The sequence below is a fragment of the Cyrtonyx montezumae genome, unplaced genomic scaffold, assembly GCF_038088225.1.
Source record: "Cyrtonyx montezumae isolate F1298 unplaced genomic scaffold, pur_monq_1.0 scaffold_7, whole genome shotgun sequence".
Taxonomy (NCBI): Eukaryota; Metazoa; Chordata; class Aves; order Galliformes; family Odontophoridae; genus Cyrtonyx; species Cyrtonyx montezumae.
The window spans coordinates 31,335,802-31,354,214 of record NW_027072078.1 but is presented as its reverse complement, the minus strand read 5'-3'; the positions used below and the strand labels follow the sequence as shown (position 1 = coordinate 31,354,214).

At 37.0% G+C, this 18,413-nt stretch overlaps 1 protein-coding gene across 1 annotated transcript in view; it reads left to right on the top strand.

The window, feature by feature from the left end:
- LRP1B (LDL receptor related protein 1B) overlaps nt 1-18,413 on the top strand; it is a 575,326-nt gene that overhangs the window by 344,965 nt on the left and 211,948 nt on the right. The gene's annotated exons all lie outside the window — the stretch shown is intronic.

Sequence of the window (18,413 nt, the reverse complement as noted above, 5' to 3'; positions counted from 1 at the left end):
ATTGTCCAGATAAAAGCTACAAGAGTTAAATCACCCTATCAGTGATTTTCCTCCAAGTTGAAGGCAATTAAGTTAGAGAGAATTGAGGGCACTTTATTTCTGAATGAGAATATAAATGGGAATTTAAGGCTCTATCATGCATGTACATTATGTTCATGTCCATCCGAATTCTCCTTTTATTTTATTTTTCTTATTACCTGATGGGCTTATTATCTAGTCAGCTTCTGTAAGGTCATTTCTGTAGAAGACAAACTCTGATATGAATTAGAACACTGCATGAGTGGAAGCACATAAAAATACCTTACAAATAACTGCTAAGACACAACTATTTTAAGAAGTACTTACATTAGTCTGGGCTCAGAGAATGCGTGTAGAGAAAAATGCTCTGAAGTTTTTTTGTATAACATGAACAAAATGAAAGTAATAAGAATAGTTTACCTACTTAACATACAGAAAATATTACGATGTTACAAAGTATGCTGTCTTTTTTTTTATGGTGATGCCACAGATTTGTTTGTTTGTTTATTTGTTTGTTTATTTATTTATTACATCAGTCTTTGCATTTTAGTGAAAAATTTGTATGAAATAAACTATTGTCACAGCATTCATTTATTTCTTCAAGGGCAACGCATCACTTCCTCTTCATATGCTGGGTTTCAAGTATAAGAATGTTGTCATCGCTCTTGTACTGGATTAACCAAAACCACTCCAATTCACAAAAGTGATGAAATCCATTCAGTTGTTTCATCAGTAGTGTGATGACATCATCCTAATAGAAATTACTGTTCTTGGGTCATGTCACATCTGCTTTCCCACACTGTTTCCCACTGTTTTGCTCTCCTGAGGTTTCTTGCACGTCAGTGTTGTCATTGCTCTGCAGCATGAACAAGTCTTGCTGAAGCTTTGCATAAACATGATCTCTTTTTGTGTAGGAGATAGGAAGGCTGGATGAAATCTGGGGATAATAACAAAAAATAAGAGATGCAAAAACATGTGGCCCATGAGAAATTGCTGCAGGCGTTTGTGGTATTCTGACAGAAAAGAGATGGTTGAGAAAAGCTGTAACAATTTCATATGAACAATTGGTTAAATAGAAATATGGTTTATTATTTAGGGAAAAATAATTTGCAGCAGAGTATTTGAAAGTTACAGGCAGAACTTAATAGGCTGAGTTGTTGTTTGCATATGACTTTCAATTAAGGATTCTTAAGACTAAATCTATGTAGCAGGGAAGTTCTAGTTTCATGTTACCCTTCCTCAGTACATGATGATGTGTTTGTGTATGCATCTTTAAGCTGGCATAAAATCATGGAATTATTGAACTGCTCATGACAGAAAAGACTTTCAAGGTCATCAAGTCCAACCTCAACCTAACCATACTATCCTAACTGTAACAACCCACCAGTAAATCCATGTCATTGAGCACCACATTCAAACAGATTTTAAACACATTCAGGGATGGTAACTCAACCTCCTTCCTGGAGAACCTATTTCAGTGCTTAACAATCCTTTCTGTAAATAAGTTATTCCTGATATCTAACCTAAACCTCCACTAGCACAACTTGAGACCATTGTGAACTGAAAGGATACTAGAAGACTGGTATCTACTTAACATTTCAGTATTGTTATTTAAAAAGTATGGGTGAGACATTACCAAAGTACCAAACTGTTTTGTTTCCCCACTTGAAGGAAGTGGAGAGATTTTAAGTAAAAGGGACAAAATATTTATGTTAGGGGTTTTTTTTGTTCTTTCATTTTCTTTTAGAGGTGGTGAGTTTTACTACAAATGAAAGAGAAAACTGTGTGTAAAAGGATTTTGACAATAACATAAAAGATAACAGAAACTATGCAAAAGTTCACATCCATGAGCAGCATCCTTGCCTTTAAAAAGTGTCTTTATTTTATCAGAGATGGCAATCAAATGGTGTGTTTAAAAGCTGTATTTAGATTTGCATCTGCAAAGCAGCTTTATCCTGTTGAGGAAGAAAAGCAGTGTATAAAAACCTCAACTAGATCATCCTTCTTGCCTGGTGCAGCAGTAACATAGTCTCAGGCCTTGGTTTTGCACTCAGTACGTTTGAAGTTGGAGGGAAGGAAGGGTAGGTGGACTGGTGCTGTGACTGCTGCATGGCCAGCAGAGCTACAGGGCTAATTACAGCAGTCCTAGGCATCACCCGTGGGTGGTAAGCAGATTTTTTTTAATGATGAGTTCTCCCGAGTTACTGACATTTCTCTCTTTCTCTGCTTTACCGTGTTGAAAAGTACAGCAAAATAATGAAAAGCAGGGAAGGGTTTTTTTCATTCCATGCTTTGAAATGAACATGTTCTACCACTGGAAACTTTTTTCTTGGCTTTAGGTTTGCTTGTTGTCAGTCAGTATGAGCTAGTTATTTCACCTTCATAGGTACGGCGACACACATACAAACAAAATATGGTCCAAGTTTGCAGTTGGCCTCAGGCAGAGTGTTTCTAGACTACAGAATTTATGGGTTTGGATAGTGTCCAGGCCACCACTTGAAAACATGTTTACCTTGAATCAATTGGTAATTAGCTCTTTGGAGATGCAAACTTATAGTGTAGACAAGCCTGAAGAAGACCATGAATAAATAAATAAGTGCTCTCATTTCTTCTACTTAATGGTGATTTAACATAAAGTTTATTATTATTTAACAGCAGATCTATAAAGCCAAACCAAAACACTCCAGAATTTATACTTAACAGATTTTACAGGAAACAGTTATATGAATAACAGACTATTTGAAACTTACTGCCTTTTTTACCTTATGAAAAAAATAGCTACCTATATTCTTTGAGTTTTTTTAAGCTTTGTAAATATGCAGTTTTGCCTATAGACTTCTTCAGGCACAAAAATTGTTTGGCACTGCCTCTTGGCTGATCTTATCAAGCAGACTATCACACTGTTGCAGTACTTTCTGCTGGCACAGCTCCTTTGTCTGAGCATAAGGAGAGGAGAATAAGCAAACTGCTTTTCCAACAGGGATCACACTGACTTCAACAGAAAATCAGACCTCTAACCAAAATATTTAAATTGGAACAGAAATTGGTTGACTACACCAAGCCACGATCTTGTTTGTGTTCCAGAGTTTTTGACAAGCTTTCCTAAAATGAATGTGTTGAATCTTCTGAAAGTTTAAAGGATTTTGTTCGCTTCTCATCTATTAGGCTCACTCTTAAGTTAAAGTTTTGTATTTTGTCAAGTAGGCAGTTCTCTAAATATGGTAATACTTTACATTCCAATATTTTAGTATATGTATTTCATATTTAAAAAATGGATGTCTATCCTCACATTTTCAAAACAGAGATCTTAATACTGATGCCTCAATGTGTGTTTCGATATTCAGTACACTGGCATTTTGTTTTGAAAGATCTGAATGCCTACAGGCCATATTCAATCCTGCTATATCTGAGACAGTTCAGATTTGTTTAAGTTATGCTGCACTTTTACTTATGTAATGTGTATCTGTGCATGACACACACAGAAAACATACATAGACCTTGATTTCTCTTAACCCATCTGTTCTGCACATTTCAGACCATAGTAACTACCAGGCTTAATGAAGTTGCTGTCATTTGTTATTTCCATTCGCGGAGAAGGTGTTGAGAGTGAGGTAGGGGAGGCATGAAGTGTAAATATTATTTTCTTGGAAAAGAAAATTGAATTCTACTCGAAATTTTGTCCATGATTTTCTGTGAACTTACCTATCCATTGTTGGTGAATTATTTTAGCCAAGTGTTCCACAGTGCACTACTGTTTTCTATTTTTGTTACGTGATTATCCAACATAAGTCACCTGTGTCCTTGGTAAGCAGCAGTTTGGGCTATGTCCAGCTGTCTGAAGTAATTTGGATCAAGGTACTGTGTATATAATTTCTTATTGTCAAAGGCAAAATGCTGTGCAATGTCAGGCTTAGTGTATTTTAAGTTAAGCACTCATCAGAATATTTAAAATTCTACATTTAAATGCAGTGGTAAAATAGATTACTTTGTTTACACTTGGGAGGATTTTGTGAGGAAATATTCATGATCTGGGAATCAGTAGGAGACGGTGGGGTGAACATGTCAGGTGTAGGCCATGGGGCTGCACATAATGTGAGAGCATGATGGTGACTGCTGTGCGTCAAGCGGGCTGTTCTGAAACAGTAAGCATCTTGGTCAAAAGGAATTTTTGTCACGTAGTGTGATAATTGAAACTGCATTGAGCTGTAGTACTTGCTAACATTTGAATGCTTGACTTGTAACACTTCTGACATGGGCTTTTGTGTGCTTAGCTCATAATGTAGGGCTGAGTTGCACAGATTCACTCCTGCTCTATCTAGTCGAATCTATAAGGATAAAGAGATGGGAACCAACATTTGAGGGGTCATCTATCATATTTGAAGGCAGAATAAACCAGCCTTCAGTACTCCTCAAGGAGATTTAACTAGTGATATTTAGAGAAGAGATCCAATGAACCTTTATGTTCCTTGCTTCACGCGTAAGATAGTTACCTTTAATTATGCTGCTTGCTGATATGAAGGATAATTTATTTCCTCCCTCTTGTACTGACTGTTTTGGGAAATTTACCCTTTAGGACATCTTACTCATCTTCCTTTAATCTGGACTACGAAGACTTCTTGCAATGCTTCTCACTACACCCCCCACCAACAGTGCATCCTTCTTCCAAACAGAATGGCTATGCATTCTAATTTCCCTCTTCAGCCTATATTTTTCTGCTCTTGCATGTTCTTTCCAGCTACTTTCAACTGTCACTCCCTCAAATGAGTGAAGTCAACAGTTTGTGTTGCCACACTGTAAACTAGATGTGCTCAAGAATCCAAGATAACAAAGACCAGATTTAAAAATGTAACTAAAAGTAGCCACAGCAGTTAGTGACTTGGCAAAACAGAGTCTTTCAAAACAAGATGTGTTCTACATTCTATTATCCATTGTTGGCCATTCTTGAAGATTGTTTCCTTCTGCACAGTAGAACTTCAGAGACCTCTTTCTACAGTCTTTTCCCTTCCATTTTTATAAGTAACATTGGAAGGCACAGAAGCTGCTGCTGCCAGGGTACCAGGGGTGAGAAGCCCTCCTTGTGACCACTCATGGGAGAGCAACTGTGGCAGCAGGTGCCCATCAGCCTCAGAGAGAAAAAACTGCCTTCTGACCTTTCTAAAAAGAAGGAAAAAATTACACACGTACATGATAATACTCCTTTTCAGTAGGACAAAAGTTGCTGATATATATAATACAAGGGCTTTATGAGAATTTTTTTTCTGTTACTATCCATACGTAAACCATGGGACTGGATATGGATCTTCCATCTAGCATTCCCCTTAGAGACATGGTTGCATTATCAGTTTTCCTTTTGCCAGTTAGTTACAGGAAAAATTACTTTACTAAATCCTGCTAATAGTTTTCAGAAACATTAGCTTCAGAAATATTTCCATTTAGGCTATAGTTAGTTAATGAAGTAAGTCTGTGCTCCTGTATGCATACAAGCTATAAAATTCTGCAGCAAACATCTAATTATAATTAACATCATTGACCAGTTAAACAACGTAAGCAGTAACATATGCATGGGTGAGTGCTTTCTGCTTGCTGACAAAACAAGCTGCACCAGATGGGGCCCCTGGTGCCTCTTCTGCCCCACAATGTTTTCTCTGCTATGTCAGATGGTGCTTGTGCTTTGGGTGAGATCACTATCTTTAAATTTTGTGTTTATTTTATTTTATTATATTTTTTTCTGTACAGATAAACTAAATGTATCATTTAGGAGGCATCTGCTCTAACAGGTGAAGGTAGCAGGTGATGCTGGCTATGAAACATTAATATTTTAATGTGAAGTTTTGCTTGCTTTCTATGGTAGAATGCAGCACATATAATTAAAAACAATAACTCAAAAGTAAGTGTGGTCATTTGCATTCAAGTAAATGTATGGATAAAAGCATATGTAGTGCTGAATGTGAGGTACAGTAAGATGCATAAGGTAAAACAAAAATGCAGCTGCAGTCAAAAGCTCCAGGAAATTCTGCTGTCAGCTTCTGCAGTCAATGTAGAGTACTGTAGAATAAATGTTCCTGGGAGTTAATGTTCCAAATAGCACAACTCCACAAATACAACATGGATTATCCTCTAATATATTAAATGGCAAATACTATCTTGCAGAAAGATAAATAAGTTTGGGTGTCCTCAGAGGAAGATTGGAATCCTAGGTAGTAATATAAATGTACTTCTTCACACATACAAAAGACTGTGCACCTCTGTAGTTGTTCAACAGCTGTCCCCTGGAGATACTGATACATGGAAATGACAAAAAACATGAAAATATGTATCAATAAATAAACCTAGTGTGATGGTGGGAAGGAGGAGTTGAGTGGCACCCATGTCAAGTTACTGGCCCAGGACCCACGGATGAAACCCCAAAAGGTTACTTTAAAAAGATGGATGAGCTAAACTCACAGGAGTTTATTCTGTGTCAAAACCTGATCTGTGGTTTTGGTGTTTGCTGCATTGTTTTTCAGCCCATTATCTGCAGAAATTTTGTGCTGCATCTGAGGGGCTGCAAAGGGTGAGTGAGAAAAGTAAGCTTATGCAGAAACTGTTGTACCAAACATGTGAGATTTCTTAAGGAAACTGCCTTAGCAGTCCAATTTCGGTGGGAACTGGGAGAAATAAAAACACCTACAAATGAAATGTTGGAAACACTAAAGATAATACTATTAGCATCCTTCATAATAAAAAAGCGCCTCAAATTATATTTGTATTAGATCTAATTTTATTAATTCCTAAGTGTGAAACAGTGTGGTAGCAGGTTTGAGAACTCCTTTTTCTTTATTATTCTCCCATTTAAATGTAATGTAAATGCTTAACTAAATAAGCACAATGCAGATTACCACTAATGTCTTGAATGCCAAATATTATCTTGCCAAAAGCCAAATAAGCCATCTATTTCTGCTCTGACTCACCTCCATATTCACACATATTGGGGCTTAATGATGGGTACTTTATTCTATCATGTTATCTCTTTGCAGAGTTGTTTCAGGGGAAAAGAGACTGTAATAATGATATGAACATCACAATTACTGAGCCTTGTCTATTATCATCTTTAAATCTATGCTTTTTAGTGTCTCAAGGTCTCTGCATCTTCAGTTTTGGAATATCACTTTGGAAAGCTCTGGTTTCTTTCTATTATCATGTGTTTTAGAAAAGTGCTTAAAAATAATACAGGTGGATGTGGAAAAGACGATAAGAAATGCAAGGCTGTATTCAGTGTAGTAAAAATAATCTGAGATCAGAGAAGCAAACAAAAACAAATAGAAAAGGAGGAAGTTGAGTGAGATGGGACAAAAGCAGGGGAACAGGATGTGTGAAATTTTATTTGGAAAATAAGTACATTCAAGGGAAAGAAAGAAGAATACAGTGAAAAAACTTTAAGATGAAAAGTTATACTAAGATGTCACAGATGGAGTTAACGTGGGTAGATATCAGAACAAAAGAAAAGATGTATGTTCCCACACATCCATAAAAAATCATGCAATCTGTGGACTGTTTCCAGGGTACAGGTTTTGTTTTGATTTACAGCTGTTAAAATGAGTTGGCCACAGTTCTAACCCAGCCTTTCTGCTGGGGAGAATTCTGCTCTTGGGATGGCCAGCCTGCTGCCTTCCAGTGTGCACAATTTCATTTCTCTGTGCTTTCTTTCCTAGGATTTTACTCGTTATCAGCAAAGCACTGCAGTAAAATCAGATAATGAAGTCTTACAGGCCTCTTAGAATAATAAAAAAAAATGACAGCAAGTAATAACCAGGGGCACCTGGACTGTATTTTCTTCTCAGCATGTGGTGGCTTCTAGAGCTCTTATTCACAGTTTGCCATGGATGAGAAAGGTAATTTAGCCATTTTCTCTTTGATGAAAGAGAATATGGTATATGGAAAAGCTATGACAGTAGCTTTCATATGTTTATGAAGTTATATGTTCTTACTGTCATGTAAGTTATTATACATAGTTTAAAAATGTGCACAATCTTGATAATTTTCACTGTCCTGAGCAACTAGAAAGCAGTGATCATCTTATGCAAATAATGTTTATTCAGAGTGTTCTTAGAAATAGCCACACAGTTTACATGTCTCCGAATGTGTGTCTATTCCAATGCTAGAAGGAAAATGAAAGGAATGCACTTTTAGAGTAGGTAAAAATCTTCCATGCTGTGAAACAAATCTCCACTTGTTAATTTTCTTTGGCTGAACTGCATATCAATCAAGGTAACCTAATTTTGTTTAGATAAAATGTAAGTAAAATCAGCGAATGGGCCACTTCACGTAAAACAGAATTCAAGAAAGTCATAGAAGCTTCAATTTTCCCTCACTGTTGGATGGGACCCAAATCCTTCTTGATGAGCCAGATCCTGTCTTTTTCACATCTGGTGTCCTGCTGGTATTTTGTTTTGCTGTTGCGGTACTGCAGAGAAATAGAGCTCCTAATTTACAATTTGAAATCCACAGGTGTTGGTAGGAAATGTTTGCAGTATAGGATAGATTTCTACAACTGATAGGGAAAACTGTGAGATGAAGATTGTAGAAACTTCCCTTTGGAGATTATATTTGTCTCAGTGATAAAAGTAATGACTGTCAGTGTCAAGTGTCTGGGATAAAATGTTTCTATTTGGGCTAAGAAAACTGGGGGAGAAAAGAATATATATATAATATTTCCAAACCATAGGTGTTTTGTTCTTTTTGATTGTTTGCTTTTGGCATTAAAAAAATAAAATGACCACTGCACAAGTGCTTTTTTTTATGGTAAAATGCTGTACCTGACTCCTGGTAGCAGCATCACTATGGAACAGATTGTTTCTCAGAAGCTGCACACAAGGCAATGGCAGCTACTGTGACTTTTGAAAGAGAAGGAAAGCTAAATTAGCTATTCTGTTCAGCGGGCTCTGTGTACTGGGCAGCATTGGCACTTAGTTTTGGCTCTGATGGCACTGTGTCAACATCACTGAACTCAGCCTGATAGTTTCTATATTTTGTTTGTTTTCTATCAAAGCAGATGGTATCTTTTAAAATCCAGTACTATCAAGCCCTACCTACTGAAATGCTAAAGTGGCCAACTCTGGGGTTAGGTCTTGCATCCACAAAATTTCAGGGGAAATCCTTCATTTCCTGCCTCTTCTGTTTCCCTTGTCAGTCAAGCTATGTTTCAGACTTATTTTTAGATCTGGACATTCCTAGAAGGTGCTCTGGCAGGATTTGTACTATAAAACCAGAGAAAAGAGATAAAGTAGTGAAGTTTTATCTGGATGATGCTTTTACTAACCATTCTGATTTCCTACAGGATATATGCAACAACTTATCTGTGAATTTGTAATATAATGCCCAAAATAGAAAGTCTCATGCAAACTTCAGACATCTCTGCATAGCCCTCTAACCTCATTCATTCTCAGGAAAAGGTAGACTTCCAGAAACCTGGAAAATTCACTGTGAAGAACCCTTCTTCTATTGCTGTTTTGTCAAAATGTGGCTTAGAATGTTGTACCAGTTCTCATTTATATTATTTTTAGCTCCTGATTTCTAATATACATCGTCCCAGTCAAGCATTTAAGTCTCAGGTTGGTGCTTCTGTTACCACCAGGAATGCTTTGTAGTGCTTCCTTCAGAGCTCATTGGCTGATTATGCTCTGACCTATTTAGGTAAAATTGTAGGTGCATATTTTAAAATCTAAGGTTGGTGACCTTTACCTTACACAGTGTCATTTTATTTCTGTTTAGTGTTCCAAAGCAGCATTTCACAGCTGTAAAGTTCTTAAAAATGCTTAATTAGATAAAAATGCTTATTTTCTATCAACTGTGAGAGATTAAAGTGAAAAAAATATTGACGAAATGAATGAATAAGTGAATGAATAAATGAAATGATGAATGAAAAAACGCTTTATGACAGAAATGAAGAAATATTCCTATTCATTATTCTCACTGAAAATATTCATTGTGGTTAATATGCAGCAAAATTATCTGCATGCAACATGGGTTTTGTTTAGAAATTTGCAATTGTTCTGTAACGAACTCAGAATCTCATAAACAACCTGAAACAACTGAGTCTTAATCTCTCCAGTGAAGGCTGCTGAGGCTGTTTAACCTTTGAGGCATCCAGTCCAAGGGCAGTGCTTTAAGACAGTGAGGTGCCTGGATGGTGGAGGCATAAACATTCAGTTAGGAAGATAAGTAAACTGAAGTTAGAAAGAAAGAGGCAGCAAATGTATCCTGGAAAGACTGAGAAAGAAAGAGGTATTTAGGCCAGATGAAAAATACAGTGGGTCTCATTTTTTGCTGGGATTAGTTGTGCGTATATATGTGTGTCAGAAGTCCATAAATCAGCTGTGGTATATGTGAGTATCTAGATCTGAATATTTATTACAGTAAAAAACACCAATTGATGAGAGAAGGAAAAGGGCAGAGAATGTCTTAGAGCAACTTTTTTTCAGAACTGAATCAATGTCCAACTTAGTGTGCTCAAGAGAAAGCAAAATCAAACAGGTTGTGATATAACTTTTTGGTGTGTATCACTGCCATGTTGAGTCTTTTCCTTTTTCAGTAGCATATCAAATTAATTTTAAATGAACCAAGTCATACAATTTAGAGGTTTTATACTCAATGGACTTATAAATCATTTTGCAGCAATACAGAACTTGGAAATTAAAGTAAATATTTGTTGAACCTAGCAAATAAATTGATGTGAATACATCTCTGTCTCCTGATGATGTATTTAAACTCTTGGCTTGTTACCTCACTAGTATTGTGGAAAAAGACAGCTTTTCCTAGTGTAGGGTGAATAACCCAAAATAATAGTACCCACAGGAAATAATGGAGTGGATGTTTTGTAAGGCTTATCTGGGTGGTTACAGACAACCGATAAATAAAGGAAAGGCTCAACTTTTGCAGATGGTCAAGGCTCGCTCAAAACTCCACAGGAGAGAGGGATCTCCAACAAGAGACCCTTCCCCAGTGGTGGTCAGCCCAGAGATGGTGCCTGGGAGAGGTGGAGCCAGACTCCAGCCCTTCTGGTCACACAGGTACATTGCCTTCACCTGTTCTCCTGCAGCTGACTCAGTGCTCACCTCAGGTTCAGGCCACGATTCAACAGTTCCCATACACATAGACAGGTAAAGTTCAAGTGTAAGGTACAAAGCAACACTAGTTTCCTCTTTTAATAATTCTCATTTGTATGAGCTCACTGCTTTCAACTTCACTACTTCTAAAAATACTTGACTTCTGGTCACTGCTTTGAGAAAGATGAAAATTAATGAATGTTTGTGTTGAATGGCAGTATTCTTATGACAAGAACTTTGAAAAGCTTAACAAATATCATCAGTATCACTCATTTTCTCTATGATTCTCCTAGCTTTCTTGGATCACTGACTTCATTATGTGACATTAGGAAATGTTTTCTGAAAACAGCTGCTAATAAAACACATGCAATCTGCTCTTACTGTATCCATTTCTGAACTTCAAACAAAATGAATTCCCATTAAAATTAAAACAAAGATTAATGTATCTCACTAATGTCCAGTGATCTGTTATGAACACTTACATCCAATTATTTTTCTCTATAAACAGCTAGCATTTTTACATCTAAATACATTTGTGATGTGTCTATGGCAATGAGAACATCTACCCCACTTCTGAGGAGGTGTAGTTTATTATACAGAATGACTTGATCTCTGGATTTCTGGCATCTCTTTTTTCTTTTGGTTGTTTCTTAGCTTTATGAACTGGTTTCAGGACACTTTCTGTTAAAATGGAAGAGGAAATACAATACGTGACTTTATGGCTTATTCTGACCATGGTCATGATGAAGGAAGCCTTTGTACTTAGGCATGTTTTGTTCTTAGCACCTGAGCACTCTCTAGCCACTGGCCTACCATCTATCCTCTTTCTCTCCTATTGAAACTGTTTATCGATGCATAAGTAAATAATTTTCATAGACAATTAAATAGCTGTTAGTGCAGAGATTAGGCTTTTTTTTTCTTTTTTTCTTTTTTTTCTCAAGCATGAGTTTACTGACTGTGTTCTGCATTTTTAATTAGTAATGGGAAGCACATAAAACTTCAGAAAGAAATGTGAGGACAGGTTCTCTGATACTGAAATGGATGCATACAGGTATGAAAGTCTCATCTAGTCAATAACAGATTTAACTCAGCTGGTGAGCTGTTACAATATGGCTCATTGTAAAATGTGCCTTTTTTAGCAGAGTATTTCACATGATAGCAATATTACTGCTTGACAAAGCATTCAACCACAAATCCTGGTGAGTAGTATAACTAATAAACAAAAGAAACACGCTGCTATCCCCTTGTTTGTTTGTTTGTTTTTCCTTAAATTTTCCTCACCTTTTAAATTGCCCTCAGTTTTAACTGTTTTATAGGTACTGAAACACGTCTTACCTTCCTGAGCACGATGCTCTCGTAGTAATTTATTTTCTGCTTTCAGCTGTCTGATACTCACAGAGTAAAAGTTCCAGCCTGGACAAGGAATGGCAGAGCTTATGGAACATGTTCTGAACATATCACGACACAGTTAATTGAATTCAGCACTTAGGACAACCAGCATTACTAGTTTAATTAAAAATAATAATAAAAGAAGACAACAGCAACAGGAGGGTTGTTATTTTGCATCATAACTGAAGAGTGCTGCTGTGAATCTTAGCTCAAAGTGCTTCATTCCCACCAGTCACTGTGCAGGGATTTGGGGTTCAAAACTCAGGTTGTGAAATTTGTTTGATTCTGACTTCCCAGCAATGAAGTCTTTGTTTCAAAGAAGTTTAGATAGAGGAACAAAGCAATCAGGATTTTGGAAAGGAACTACATAACTAATTCCCAGGAGTTCGTCCTTTGTTTTGCCATGGTTTTCAGTGAGATTTGGGCACAGTGTGATCTGTGCTGATTATCAGTGCTGCTCATGCTTTACACCGTACTTTGACACATATACGCATCCAGGTACCAACAAGAAGCAGGCTATGAGAAGCAATTACTCGCTGCTGAACAGATCAGTGCCTTTAGAGAGCATAAAGTAGTAACTTTACTGCCCTGCTCTTTTCCTTCTTTGGGAATAAAAAGTGAAAAGAGAAGGAACACATCTTTTAATAAGGTAAGAAAGGAAATGGCTATTTTGAAGCCGGAGGTGTTTGGTATGTTCAAACCCAGGCTATCTTCCACCTTGTCACATACAGCAGCAAGGAATTTGATTAAAATAGCACTGGGGGTTGTAAGGTTATTCACTGGGGTTTCGTTGAAGAAGGACAATTATATTGAAACAAAATGGGGGAGGAGGGGGGGGAGAAAAGCCTCAAGTTAATTTGTGCTCCCTTCACCTCAAGCTTATCAGACTAAATTAACTGCCTTTGCAATTAATGTGCAAAGTAGATATTCATTATTTTTCTGATGGCAAATAAAATAATGTATAAATATAACAAGAATAGTCTTGATATGTATTTTGTTAATTATGCTTACAGACTGTTGCATTCAAACAAACGAAAACCCTCCTGACCCTATTCCCCAAAACTCACTTTCCTCTGATGTCATTCTGCATCAACTTTATTTTAACATGAGAAAGTTAAAATTTCCTACCATACAGGCACACTTAGATAATACGATCTCAGACTTGCGAGGTTGCCTGAAAGGGAATCTTTTCCTCAAGCTGTATTGAAGCAGTACTCTTTAGTGTGACTTAGCAACAACAGTGCCTTTGTAGAAGCCCATGAGACTGAATTGGATGCCTCATAAATACATAGCAATCTCATTTTTCATTTATTTCTGATGATATGAGCTGTAACTGTCAGGTTTTTTGAGTGTGAAAATTTTCTTAGCGTTGATATATACGTTTGTGAGGTAACATGGAGAGCTCAGCTATCAGTGCTGATATATCATAGATTACTGGATTGCAATTACTTTGCATGTTAATATAATCCTATAGCTGGTAAGAAATGCTTTTTTTACTTCATGCTTCTGCAATTGTTTCTGCCTTTTTTTTTTTTCTAATTCAGTCATGTTCAGGAATCATCTTCCTCTTTAAATCCACCTGGGATAAGTTGGTGTTTGAAAGGATTATGACAGAAATGATGTATGCAGGTAACGCCTGGGTGCACTGTTTTGTTTTTGGTTCTATTTTTCCCCCCTCTTTCCTCCAAACCCTACTGCCTTTTTATTGTCTTCAGGGTGCTGCTTTTACATGACTGCATTTCATATGTATCAGAAGAACAGTCAGGAAACAGACTAAATGGAGCCCGTGGCTCAGCATTGCAAGGCCTGAGGAGATGGTAACAAGACAAGGGGAACAGTTTTAAGCTAACAGAGGGGAGATTTAGATGAGATTTCAGGGTGTAATTTTTCACTGAGAGGATGGTGAGGCTCTGAAAGAGGTTTCCTAGAGGAGCTGTGTGTGTTGCATCCATGGAGGTGCTCAGGGCCAGGCTGGATGGGGTTGGGGCTCTGGGCAACCTGTTCAACCTGTGCCTGTGAAAGTGGGATTGGAACTATACAGTTTTTGAGATTCCTTCCAACCCAGGCCAATATATTATAGTAGTTAGGTAGCTTTGAGTTTTCTGTTTTGTTAACTTGGTTAACGTTTGTGACATTTTGGAGCTCTTTCCACACTAAAAATCCTGATGTTCCCTTCTGCCCTCTGGAGAGCTAGCAAGTGTTACCTACAAGGCACTGGTTAGCTGAGCTGTCTGCCAGCCTAGAGCATGGCACACTTCACATTCAAGTGACAAAAACTACAGCCCAGCACAGAGTAAGTTGCTGCATTTATTGGGGAAGATGAATATCTAACCACTGCAGCTATTCCCTACCAGGGCTGCTGGCTGAAGCTGTGGCAAGATTGCCATTAATGTGATTGATCCTGTTCTTCCTATAAGATATATGTAACATGTTGTGACAGACTGGACAATCAGGAATCTCAGTACTGAGAAAAATAATATTTTTTTCATCCTGGGGGGAGATTACATTGTTAAGATTCTGTTTTCAGGTGATTATAAAGCCATGTAATTTAGCTCTGACTGGTAGACATTAATATCAGTGCTGTGATAAGATGTATGTTTGGATAAGGATTTGATAACATATTTCATTTAAATAATAATAAAGAAAAATCAACATAAATTATTTGTAATTCCACCTTTGAAAAATTAAGAATTTGGCAGTACTCTTAAGTCATTATCCTTTTCCAATATGGAAACTTCATAGCTTAGCATTTACAGATGCATGAGTGGAGCGTGGGTGTTCTGATCTTTGTCTATCAATTCGTTATTAATGCATAAAAATGAAAAGTGGTCTCCCCACCCATTTATGTAAGGAGTCATTAGTGAATAAGCCCAACCCTAGAGTCATCCAATAATTCTTGTCAGAATATAGTTTATCTAATTGGTACCAGTATGCTAGGTTGCTGAATATGAAGCACAAGAAAGATTAATAAAGATTCATTTGATCTCTGCTGAAAATTGTCAGGGAAGGCAAGACTGTAAGATATTGAATACAAACTATGTCTGACTGCACATTCTCAGGAAAAAAAACTTTTTTTTTATGGTCACTATCATAAGCAATAAAGTTGTTAATAATGAGAATAATGCAGCTTTCAGAAGCTATGTGTACTTAGTCATTCCAATGAATACAAAATTAATGAAAAACTCATGACCCCAGAAAAACCTCCTTTCTTATCATGCCTTCATTAAGGAAAAATGACAATACTGAAGATTCCAATATCTAAGCAGCTGCATAAAGTGATGAGTTATGCTTAAAATCTGAGTATGTGCTGACTAAATGTTAGCAAAACAGAAAGAACCGTGTTGGAATATCTACGTTCTTCCTTAGAAGTATTGTAGAAGTTTACTTTCTGATATCTTAAATAAGATAATTTTGTGTTAATTCCTTGTCCATGATCTTTATTTCAGATCATATCTTATTTTTAATTTAACTTGTAAATACAATCCTGGGGACAAAATGACTTGCTTTGTTGGCAGTTAACGAGTAAGTTGAACTGCCTATTTTTCTTTACGTGTTGTCAAAGGCACAGGGGAGATGTGGCATCAAGTAATTCTGTGGCAGCTGACAAAAAATAATGTTCTAGCTAAGAATCTGTAGTGCAGAGATTATGGGCTCTGCAGACACGCATTAAGATGTGCTGTTAAGAAGACTTGCATAGACCGACAGTGTTTGAACCAATTTTTCCAGTAGAATAGATCTATTTGCTTTGGAATTTATTAAGATAAAGAAAGGGCATTTATAAATAGAAATATGGAAGTGTTGGATGAGAATCATTCTGTTGTTATAATGGTATAGATGCGTGTTTTTCTTGGCGAGCCCCAAGTGTCTCCTTGTTGCTGCCCATGGAACACAGCCCTCAATTAGATCAGAGTGATTCCCTAGTCTGCAATGCTTACTGCTTAGTCCTATAAGAAAGATGCATGTGAGGTTAAAGATCAACTCTGTCTATTGCTGTCAAATACAAGCTGTCTCGTGTTGTGTGCTATGCTGAATAGATGTGCATAATGGTAACAGAAGTATTCAATTTACTAGCTGTGTTTACTTGCATAGGTCAAATATGAAAGGAATTTGCTCACCTATGGAATAAGATTATGAGCAACTATACAGATTGCTTTGAACTATAATTTACATACAAACTTTATATGTATAAGGATCACAGGATTGCAAGGGTTGGAGAAGACCTTAAGAGATTATTGAATCCACCCACCCTACTAAAACGGGTACTCTACAGTAGGTCACGGAGGTGGGCATCCCCTCCAGGGCTGGGGCATCCACAACCTCTCTGGGCAACCTGTTCCAGTGTGTTGCCACCCTCTGAGTGAAAAAGTTTCTCCTAATATGTAACCTAAATCTCCCCTGTCTTTGCTTAAAACCGATCCCCCTTGTCCTATCACTATCAATCCATGTAAAACAGGAGTTTTTTGAACTGGACTCAGTATTCTAAATGTGGCCTCACCAGGGCAGAGTAGAGAGGGAGGATCAGCTCCCTCAACCTGATGGCCACACTCTTTTTATTGTATCCCAAGATACTGCTGTCATTCTTGGCCACCAGGGCACATTGTTGGCTCATGCACAACCTGTTGTCCACCAGAACACTCATGTTCTTCTCTGCAGAGCTTCTCTCCAGTAGATCATCTCCTGACCTGTACTGGTGCATGCAGTTGCTCCTCTCCAGGTACAAGAATCTACATTTGCTTTTGTTAAACCTCACCAAGTTCCTCCCTGAAAATGTTCTGTATTTTTAAGTAAAATTATGTGAATTCAGTTATTGTACAACATGGTCTACATCTTCAACCAAGATCTTTTTCCTCTTTAGTGTCATGGATTATATTTAACACTTTAAATCTAAATCAGGAACTTTCAGGACAGTGGTACTGAAGAATGTACTGCCACAGTCTCATAACCCTAATTGTGCCTCCTCACAAATGCAGTGAAAGCAGACAGTAGTAGCTCCCACAGCAAACTTATCAGCTTCTAACGGTCTACACCTTTGTGATTTCCAGTGATAAATCACTGGATTTAAAATTCACTGCTACAATTTCCATTCTTGAATTTGTCGGCAAGAGAAATCTGCATCCTTGTTGTTGACTACTAATTTATCATTACCTTAAATCATTGCTTTTAAAAGCTGGAGTCTGAGGCTTCTGGGTCCTATAGACAACACCTCTGCATATAAGCCTAGCCATTCATTAGATCTGCATGCAAAGGAGGAGCCCTGAGATTCCTAAAGTTTGCAAAAAGTGAATTTGTGATTAGTTTCATATAATCCTCTATAATGATGATTATTGTAGCATTTTCTGCAAGAGATAGATGAGACAGGTTCTCAAATGCCAGCTATTACTGACATTTAGTCTGGCATAGGTCACAAAATACCAAGGAGAAAGAACTATTAAAATTTATTTTTCACATTAATAATAAATATTTAAATAAATTGCTGTTGAAAAAAATGCCTTTTTCATTCTTGATAACTGTAATGTAAATAGAAAAAGTTGGTGGACAGAAATCTCAAATTTGTAAACAAAGCTTATTTTTTATTTTAAATTTAAAATAGAAATCTGTAATGGTGGATGTAGGAGATGTACAAAGGATAATTTTATCTCTCTGACAAAATGAATGGCTTTATTGTTGCATTTCATAGTGCCAAAAATTCCATAAAACTGAAATTTCTCAAACTGGACTAAAAAACTCATGTCTCAAGTTCTGTGAAAGAAAAACTGCTTGAGATGTGTGTTTCATTTAGGAGAATGATAGCCCATTGTCATCTGCATAGCAAATTTTAAAAAGCTGGCTATGCTACTGCTCTTGCTGTCCTAATTTACTCCTTTGCTGCACTTAGCTCTAGACCAATAGTCTGTCTGTTTTCTCATTAGCCTGAACTTTGTT